General features: G+C 40.1%; 1 pseudogene; it reads left to right on the top strand.

Moving 5' to 3' along the window:
• Positions 1-4540: 4540 nt before the first annotated feature.
• LOC113097403 (frizzled-8-like) lies at positions 4541-7081 on the top strand (annotated as a pseudogene).
• The last annotated feature ends 3833 nt before the right edge of the window (positions 7082-10914 follow it).

Below are 10914 nucleotides of genomic sequence, written 5' to 3'. Positions count from 1 at the left end.
TTCATTGTACCTGCTGGGTTAATCAAGTTTACATTAATCTATAGGGGGTTGTGGTATTATAGATACGAATTAACATTATTCAATTGTTCAATTGCCACAAGAAGTTACAAACATTTCTAACCTTATGTCATAACTCTGTCATTCATCACTCTATGCTGCATGGTTTTTACTGATGCACGCTCTATGGTATGTATAATAACCTTCTGATTTGAGGTACACAGACACAGCGAGCGGATCTATGTGAAAGATGTTGTGTCTCGTGTGCTCTCTGCAGTGGATTGATTAGCAGGCCTGGTCCTGTTTGTCAAGGTAATGAGGTTAAGGTGAGGGGTCACCCAGGTGCTCCACCACCTCAGAGCACCCAAGAGGGGCTCCAGCCCCACCAGCAACTGATTAGCTGCCAAGCCCAGAGAAAGCATGTGCTGGTGAGGAACAAAAAAAACAGCATACGCTGGTTAGGTATGTTTTGAAGCACGGTGGCTGGTTTAAGCTGGTTTAAGCATGTCTTCAGTCGATCATGAGCTGGTTTTAAGCTGGTTATGAGCAGGTCCTGAGCAGGAGCTAGTTGCTCAGGACCAGCACATGACCAACTAAAACCAGATCATAACCATCGTATAATTAGCTCAGGATCGGATCAAACCAGCTCATAACTATCTTATAACCAGCTAAGGCCCAGATTAAACCAGTTCAAACCAGTATGCTGTTTGTTTTTAACAGGTGCCCTCCCCCCACCTCTGACGTGTGGGCCTGGGCAAAGTCGAAGAACAAACATAGCAAAACAATTCCTAAACACACCCTTAAAACAATTTTGTTAATTGATTAGGCGACACTGTTGACTATGCAATGGCATAATAATGTTTATGTTTATACCATCTATTTCATTAATTCATGTTAATTTCGATAAAGATACTTTAAATGGCCCATCTATTAAACACAGCCATGCTTCTATATAAATGGTGCACAGGTTTAACAAAAAAAAAAAAAAAAAAAAAAAAACACCATTAGTCTAACAGACATGACACATAACTAAGCTTTTAAAGCATTCCACTGTAAATCATTTGATAACTTACAGTTTTTTAATGTCAAGAAACATAAACTTGAGGTCAATTGTAGTCAAATCAAAACCTTTTTATTGCAAATGGTAAGGTAACAAACAGTTAACCAATTACTGTACCATTATTACAGGTTTTCTTTTTTTTTTTTTTTTTTTTTTTTACTTTATCTCTAAGATTTTCTAAAGTCTAACTTTTCCACTCTTCATGCAACGCAAACAGCTGATTAACTGACAGTTGATTTCAGAGCGTGGTGTTAGCATGTTGCTAAGCTAACAATGAGATACGATAAAAGTATTAAAAATAGCATTCTGTACAGATATAATGTGTAAAAAAAAAAAAAAAAAAGGTGCAATAGTTTATCAAGTGTAATAATAAACTACATATGTAACGGTTTATGTGGCTTTTTCCAAACGTTTTACACTTAACTTGCAGAACATTCTGGGACACATGTTTTGGAATCTAGTTGAGGTGCAGGATTTGGTAAAGGGGGAAACGCATGTTCTCTCACACACTGACAGACAGCTACAGACAGCTTAATTGTCTCAATAGTTTCTCCTCTTGACCTCGGGTATTAAGTTATAAGACAACTAGCCCTGAAGAAGAATTTTCGCATGCTCTCTGTCACTCAATAACTGCAGCGTGAGCCATAAATCTGAGTTTAGCAGCAGTTCACAGTGAATCATTACCTGTCCACTGAGCATTAATGAATGACACTCTCTCTCTTATACCTTACACCTTCCCACTCTTTATAACCAAGACAGATTCCAGACAGATGGTCTGAGTGTACTAAAGTGCACGGTGCTGGGCCAATACACGTATTAGTCTGGCTGAAAGCCTTAATGAAACGTAAACATCCCTGATAAGATTCCTGCAGATGTAATCACACTGTGTACCCAGTCAATACACACTATGCTAATGGATTACACACACAGACAGTGTTTCATTAACATGTTCAATGCCATTAGGATTCTTATATCGAGAGCTGATTAGTTGAAACAAGATTACTTAAGCTGTTTGTGGCGAGTGGGGCGGGGCCGAGAGGCGTGGGAACGAGGAGTGAGGCCAGGTGTAGTGATTGGAGATGAGCTGCACCTGCGCCCCACCGCCGGTATCGAGTCCCACGTAGGAGATGGAAGGATATAAAACTGGAGCGACTATAGTGAAGGACGAGAGAGGACCAGGCCTGGGCCATATTTTGTGTTTTGGTTTTTATTTATGTGCACCAGTCGTCAGTGAGGGGCTGGTGCGCTGTTTAGTGTTTATTTTGAATTATTAAAGTTTCATTTTGATTGTGCGCCGGTTCCCGCCTCCTACTTCCCGATGAGTATGGAGATCTTATCATTACACTGTTATTGTTAAATTGGGAAACTAATTATTACCCCTTAAAGGAATGTTGCAAGTTTAAAACAAATTAAGCTCCATCCACATCATATGTGGCCTAATGCACTACTACAGAAAATAAATTGTCCTTGTCCAATAAATAAATAAACAAGACATTTACTATTGCATTCACAGTAAGGTATTCTGGTGATCAAGTTTGGAATAATTATGATGTTTTTTGATGTTAACATTAATTAATTTTAGGCAGAAGCTCGTTAAAGCAATTATGACAGGTGTGATCATAATGATTACAATAAAGGGAAATGTTGGCAGTTGTACATGTCGATTCCAGTTTGCATCATCGGAGGTCCTCGCAGGGGTCAGCATCATCTCTTGACAGGCGTTGGGTCATCTGAAGTCTTCCTACGCTGGAGCTGGTGTAATCTCTACTTACCTCAAGATGGTAACTACCTCCGACTGCTGGAGACTAGAGTCTGCTCTATCTTCCTGTTAATCAATACGGCTGGGGGGAATAATGAACATAATCAGTGAAAGCGATTCTACTTTTCATCTGCCTGCATTTGGCACAAGCCTCAGAGGGCACACCTGTTCCTAAATCCCTGTGAGTTTCCCTAAAGAAAATTAAAGTAAGCTCAGTGAGTAGAAAAACAAACCAGAGCAACAGGTTTCAGGTTTGTGATGTCCCATAACATCATTGCCGCTTTGTAATGGAAATTAGCAGAGGAAACAGCTTTATACATATTAAATTTAGGTAAATGTAATAACTCCTGACGCACGTGTGGGACTTTTAAGGCACTAAATAATAGTTCAAAGAGATCACACATGAACTCTGTTAAAACAAGCTCCTTCTGTAGCTATTGAACACGAAAGTATTTGTGAAGGAGCTCTATAATCATTTGTTTTACGCTTTTAATTTTTCTATTCCGCTGCATTTCCTTCAGGACGGCCTGTGATAATGAGTTGGGGGAAGTGGTTGCTTGTCCGCTGCCACTGTTTAGTAAACGGCTTTGCTTGTTCTAGAGTTTGCAGTAATGACATCCACTGCAGGAGCTCCACACATCCACCCCTCCATTAAAACATCAGCTCCCCGCTCCGCCAGCAGCACAACCCCCCACTGGGACCTATCATTCACAAATTAACCCAATTCATAGGAGGCCCGAGGAGATGGACTCTTGCTTTATTACATCTATCTATACAGAGTTTCATAAAATAATAGACTGAAGTAATGAGGCTCAGATGGTAAACATTTGATGGTGAAATTGCAGCTGGATCCAAAGTAAAAAAAAAATAAATAAAAAAAAAACAGATGAGTGTTAATATGAATTTGGATAGTTTACAAGCAGTGTGGCATGCTATAACCTACCTAAAACTATTTTAACAACATTTTTAAAGTTTTTTATGAATACTGTACATGCAGTTTTATGGCCACACATATATTTGTACTTTCAGAAAGTTATTTGTCACACCACAGTTATATTTAAGTGAAATGCAAAAAGCTAAAAAGGAAAAAAAAAAAAATATATATATATATATATATATATATTGACCAGTCAAATCACTAAAATTTTACACTTTTTACCTTATGCATATATATACATTTGTATCAAAAATCATGTTCATATCCTGCTATTAAGTAAATAAATAAATAAAATAAGACCATTTTACAGCAGATATTATACAAAATGTACTCAATTAAATTGATTCTATTAAATGCAAAAATTTAGGGGGGGGGGCAGGCTAATAATAGTTGATTGTCTGATATCCTATTTCCTATTTCGACACAGTATAGCACATCTAGGCTATAGACATTTCATAATATACACTGCCAAACAAAGACATCAAATAACTTAAAAACATACATTAGAGATTCAACTGCTTATTCTATGCGTTAAATTAGTTTCTTGAGTGATCTCTTTCCTTAAGGCACAAACTTGTATCTCTGTTGTAATGTGTGTTCCCTTTCAAAAACAACCTTCTGCAATTGTATACCCTGAGAAATCGTGATTGACACATCCCAGCGACCCGCCCTCGCCGCTTTGTGATTGGCGATCGGCGCATGGGGGCGTGTCCACTCGGCTGTCTTTTATACTCAGTGCATCCCACTGCACGGCGCTGATTTGTATGAGAAAGGCTCTTCTGAGCAGCACGAATGTAGAAAACGCGTTTACAGCAGGTCCTTTTTTTTTTTTTTTTTTTTTTTTTTGGGTTAACAGGAGTTTAGATTATTTAAAGGCAGCTTTATGTTGGAACAAATCGCTGGAGCGAAAAAAAGGAAAGGGAATACAAGACGCCTGCATTTATTCCCTCAGCCATGTTGCCTGCGCCCGGCTGAGGTCTATTCATTCTCGGAATGCAAACCAACCGCGACTCCGTGCCAAACAAGTGAAGCGGAGATGGGTCTGTTCTTCAAGATCTGAACTGTTTCCAGCGCTGCAGCATGTGTTGACGGGGAGGGGGAGAATGGAGTGCTACCTGTTGGGGATTTACCTGTTCCTCGCGCTCGCCCTGCTGTCCCGCTCGAGCGGCACCACGGCCAAGGACATCACCTGTCAGGAGATAGCCGTTCCTCTGTGCAAGGGCATCGGCTACAACTACACCAACATGCCCAACCAGTTCAACCACGACACGCAGGATGAAGCCGGCTTGGAGGTGCACCAGTTCTGGCCTCTGGTGGAGATCCAGTGCTCTCCGGATCTCAGGTTCTTCTTGTGCAGTATGTACACCCCCATATGCCTTGAGGACTATAAGAAGCCCCTGCCGCCGTGCCGGAGCGTGTGCGAGCGAGCCAAGGCGGGCTGCGCCCCGCTCATGCGGCAGTACGGCTTCCCTTGGCCGGATCGAATGAGGTGCGATATGCTGCCCGTGCAGGGAACAGCAGACACGCTGTGCATGGACTACAACCGAACCGACTCCACTACAGTCTCGCCGGTGTGGTCCAAACCCACCAGCCACCCCAGCAAAGCCTTTAATCCACACACAAAGAAAAGTGGGCGACCCAAAGCGAGTAAACCCTGCGAGCCGGGCTGCCAGTGTCGCGCGCCGATGGTGGCGGTGAGCAGCGACCGACACCCGCTGTACAACCGCGTCAAGACGGGTCAGATCCCGAACTGTGCCATGCCGTGTCACAACCCGTATTTCACCCAGGACGAGCGGACTTTCACGGTCTTCTGGATCGGACTCTGGTCGGTGTTATGCTTCATATCCACCTTCGCCACCGTCGCTACATTTCTAATCGACATGGAGCGCTTTAAATACCCCGAGCGCCCGATTGTTTTCCTCTCGGCGTGTTATATGTTTGTGTCGGTCGGGTATATCGTGCGATTAATTGCCGGACACGGAAAAAGTGGCGTGCAACCGGGAGTATGACGTGGAGCACATTCACTACGAGACCACCGGTCCCGCGCTGTGCACCGTTGTGTTTTTGTTAATCTACTTCTTCGGGATGGCCAGCTCGATATGGTGGGTCATCCTCTCGCTCACCTGGTTCCTCGCGGCGGGCATGAAGTGGGGCAACGAGGCCATCGCGGGCTACTCTCAGTACTTCCACCTGACCGCCTGGGTCATCCCGTCCATGAAGTCCATCGCCGTGCTCGCGCTGAGCTCGGTGGACGGCGACCCGGTCGCCGGGATCTGCTACGTGGGCAACCAGAACTTGGACAACCTGCGGGGCTTCGTGCTGGCGCCGCTAGTGATCTACCTGTTCATCGGCACCATGTTTCTTTTGGCCGGATTCGTGTCGCTGTTTAGGATCAGAAGTGTCATTAAGCAGGGTGGCACTAAGACGGACAAACTCGAGAGGCTGATGATCCGAATCGGGATCTTCACGGTGCTCTACACGGTTCCCGCCACCATCATCGTGGCGTGCTACTTCTACGAGCAGCACAACAGACAGAGCTGGGAGATCGCTCATAACTGTTCGTGTTTGTTGGAGCAGGAGATCAAGAGGCCGGACTATGTCGTCTTCATGCTCAAATACTTCATGTGCCTTCTGGTGGGCATCACCTCTGGAGTTTGGACCTGGTCCGGTAAAACCCTGGAGTCCTGGAGGAGTTTCTGCACGCGCTGCTGCTTGGGCAGCAAGGGCTCCGGTGGCTCCATGTACAGTGACGTGAGCACGGGATTAACGTGGAGGACCGGGACCGCCAGCTCAGCCAGCTCGGTGTCCTGCCCCAAGCAGATGCCTTTGTCCCAGGTGTGACAAAAGAAAGCCCTGTTAATTGTTAGGGGGTCTCTCTCAGTCGTTTGCATACAGATGAACGTGTTGATGGTTTCTGTTAGCGGACGAACTGCTCGAAACAATGCGGCGATGCAGAAACAATTACCTCTCGCCAATTCCACTCTATTGATATGGACATCGGTCATTCTTAAGGAGAATCCGGGCATTACATGTTTCCTAGTGGAGTAACACATGTCCCCAACTTGCAGCATTCCGTGTCATTTACTTTTACACGTTGTTGGAAGACGAGATTTGAATCGTCTGAACAATCAAAGATGGTTTAAATAAGTCGTAATGTTTTAGTGTCCTATTATCGTTAATGTTATTATATACGGGTTGTTTTTATTGTTAAATGTATTTATTCAAAATTGTAAATGGTGTATAAAAGATGATTTATAAAATGATTGTAAATATAGTATGCCAAATATGACTTTTATTTTAACAATAAACTCTTTTTGAAGAATCTGAATTTCCTGAAGTGCTGCTTTAGTGCTGAGGGTTCTTCTGGTGATGTGTGCTCCGCCTCGGCTCTTTGTGGTCATTCCATTGAAGATGCTTTTGTGGGAGAAACTCTTTCTGAGATCGTCTTTGAGAATCTCCATAATTGTTGAACCCTTCATGTGCTTGCTACTTAATTTACTAAAAGGGGGCTGGGGAATGGGGTTTAAATGCAGGAAACTGGTCCTTTTCATCCGGGGAAACTTTGATCTTTCTTTTAAAGTCTACAACAGATGAGTGTTAATATGAATTTGGATAGTTTACAAGCAGTGTGGCATGCTATAACCTACCTAAAACTATTTTAACAACTGATGCGCCAAGGTTTTTTTTTAAAAAAATGTCTTATTTGAGACTTTTGTCTTTTGATCTACGTTATATAAATTATTTGAAGCTCCGGGGCCCCAGACATGTTTTGTTTTGAACACTGTTAAAACATCCTTTTTGAATTTCAGCTGTATTAATAGTTACACTCACAGAGACAGTGAATGAAGAACTACAGGTGGTTCCTGTAATCCACAGAGCCTTTTTGTGAAACTCCATTGGAGTTTCTGAGACAAAGAAAGACACTGAAATTGTTGCAAAATGGTGTTTGTCTCATATTACTGCATGTTAATTATTATTAATATATTTTTGTAATCTTACTTGGGATGTCTTGCAATATTTCTGTGTATTTTAAGCGAATGTAAAATGGTCAGCATACAACTAAACCAATCAGTCAACTAATTTCATATAAGGAAACCGGAGTGCTTATGTTTAATTACTTTTCTGCTACAGAATTAGTTTAAACGTTAAATAGGGATATTTGGTAACACTTTAGAATAGGTAACACTTGTTAACTATTAACTACGACATTAATTTGCTGCTTATTAATAGTTAATAAGGTAGTTGTTAGGTTTATGTATTGGGTAAGATTAGGGATGTAGAATAAGGTCAAGTAGAATAAGACATTAATATGTTCTTAATTCGCACTAACACATGGCTAATATTCTAGTAATATGCATGCTAATAAGCAACTAAAAAGTTTTACCTATTCTAAAGTGTTACCTGATGTTTTATTTTTAAATGAGTTGACACACTTCACCATTCTTGTTTAGAACTTAAAAAATAACTTGCTGTATTTCCATCAACACATTTACACACACAAAACATTACGGTGCATTCATTATACTTTGGAAGAGAAGGTAAGAAAAAATGGAAACCAATGCATGCTATTTAAACCGTCTATTAAAAAAAAAAAACAACAACAACAACTAATAATTATAATAATTAAAATTTCAGAGTTCATTCCACAATAACTGTTTTTTTTTTCTGTGCTATGTCTCTATCTAGCGGTCAATGTGAATAATTACAGATACTATTTACAAAGTTAACTTTAGGATTTTAACGTCTAATTGTAAATATTGTAATAACTGCATATTATCAGATACTTTCTTAAGTTGTTTTCACCTAATAATTAGTTTGTAGCTGTAATTAATGTTTACATTTCTACACAAATCTGTGGGCAATAGGCAAGGACATAATAAGTACATTGCATGAGATCAGATACCTTTTTAGCCTATTAGAAAGTCTTGAAATGTTAAGTGTGGGTATAAACTTGTAATTCCTTTATTAGCCTATCTTTATTTGCATTTATATATTATTACTTGGGTGAGCTTATGAATATTGTGAATAGCAGTTAAGACTTTAGACTTCTATACAGCACACAAACGTCTGCAAGATGCTTGTTAAAGATCACTTAATCTGGAATGCTTCTGCTGTGTACAACCCTCTAATTCATTCTGAATTATAAACATCTTAAAGACATCTTCTAAATGTCTGACATTATAGGAAGCGTCCTATAATGCAGATGAGCAAACACTAAAAAAAACACATGCAGATGTCAAATAGACGTCTCTGTGATGTAACTCTGCTAGAAGTATAGTACTTGTTATTCAGTTCGCTTCCCAGAAATACTAAAGACAACTGAGCGACAAATATTATCTGAGAAGCATTTCTCAAGAAAGTGCTAATGCTCAGAAAGCAAAAATCAATAGAAATCCAATGTCTGGACTTTTTATTCCACATTAGAGAAAAGAAGATGCGTCACGCACCTGCTGCTGAGAACGCGCACAGAAGGAGCTCAGGAGAAACAGTTCTAACAGTTCGGACATTGCTGAATCAGAAGCAACAAACTATATAAATACTGTTCAGTTTCTTGCACAGAATCATCATTTTGTGTCGTCACACATCAGCGTATCATCACGAGCTGCAGGGTTGAATTAAAAAAAAAAAAAAATATATATATATATATATATATATATATATATATATATATATATATGTATATATATATATATATATATATTATTATTATTATTATATTATATTTATTAGATGTGATTCCCATCCACTTAGATTATAGAGTGATAGACTGCAACGGTTTGTGTTAAAATATCTTGGTTTGTGTTCTAATCAAGAAACAAAGTCACCTACATCTTGGATGCCCTGTGAGTAAGCAGATAAACATCAAATTTGATTTTTTTGGGTGAACTTTCCCTTTAAGTTCACGAGACCGTAGGGTGTCTCATTTGTTATTTTACCTTAGTTACGAAAACATTTTTTTATTTTACTATTAGATCTCACCGTGAATATTTCACATCAAGAACAAACTGAGTGTGCAGTGTTCAAATAAAACTTTCATTTTTATTTCTTTTAAAAACAAAATGTGCACTAACATGTATTAATTTAGTTGCAATATGGTAAACATGTATACAAATCTAAATCTTACGCACAGTCTAACTTTACAGTAATTAGAGAACAATTCTCATACCCCAAAAGAATCTAAATGATAATTGACAAACTGTAACTTTGTTGTAGTCTTTAAAAACACCATTAGCTTTCCTGTATGGTAATGTTATGCAATGGTGTACAGTAAAAAGGTAAATTGTATTTTAGAGTGATTACAATTACTGTGAAGTTTTAGTATTACAGTAGGCCTGCAGATACTAGCAGACAGTATATTTATATAAACAAATATATTAAAATACATTCCCTGAGTCTCCTGAAGAAATATCAAAAGACACTCAGTCTTGAAATAACTTAAATGCAGATGTAAAATGACAGTGAAGAATTGTCCATCTTCAGTCATGAGTTGTGTGCATGTCTGGCCACTAGAGGGAATGATCTGTCCAGGTTTATTAGGGTGTTACATATGTCACTCCATGGCAGGTTTTCTCAACCCTGTTTCTGGTGGCATACCAACAATACAAATGTTCCTAATCAAAAACACCAGATTTGACTCCTCAGACCATTACTGGAATCTGAATGCCTTGCATTTTGAGATAAAGCAGTTCATGTTTCAAGATGTGTAATATAGTTCTCTGCCCTTTTAAGAGGAAGTGTGATTTGGTCAGGTAATGGAATTAAAACACTGCAAAAGAGTCAGTGACTTCCAAATCATTTGACATCAGAATAAAGATCCCTAGCTGCTTGCGGCAAAGGACAACAACAAATCATCATCAGTGATGTATAAGGAATCTTCGTAAATAGGCAATCCCAGAAGTCCCTGGTGTGTTTAATGAGACACATGACATGAGGCATTGTGGGGACAGGAGGGCTGCAGTCTGGGTGACTGTCCAAAGCCAGCATGGTTTATCGTTTGCATGTAGCGGCTTGCTTCGTAGAGTCTGAAAGGCGCACCTCATCTTGCTCTCGTGTTACACCGGATTATTTTAAGTGTTTGTTCTAAAGCTCCGAACCATGCCCCAGTGGGTCCTTGAAATAGTGTTACAAGCTATCTCCATAAATACGAAAGCAGCCTGGGCA

This window comes from Carassius auratus, unplaced genomic scaffold, assembly GCF_003368295.1.
Source record: "Carassius auratus strain Wakin unplaced genomic scaffold, ASM336829v1 scaf_tig00216240, whole genome shotgun sequence".
Taxonomy (NCBI): domain Eukaryota; kingdom Metazoa; phylum Chordata; class Actinopteri; order Cypriniformes; family Cyprinidae; genus Carassius; species Carassius auratus.
The sequence above is the reverse complement of the archived record's forward strand: the minus strand, read 5'-3'. Positions and strand labels throughout refer to the sequence as shown.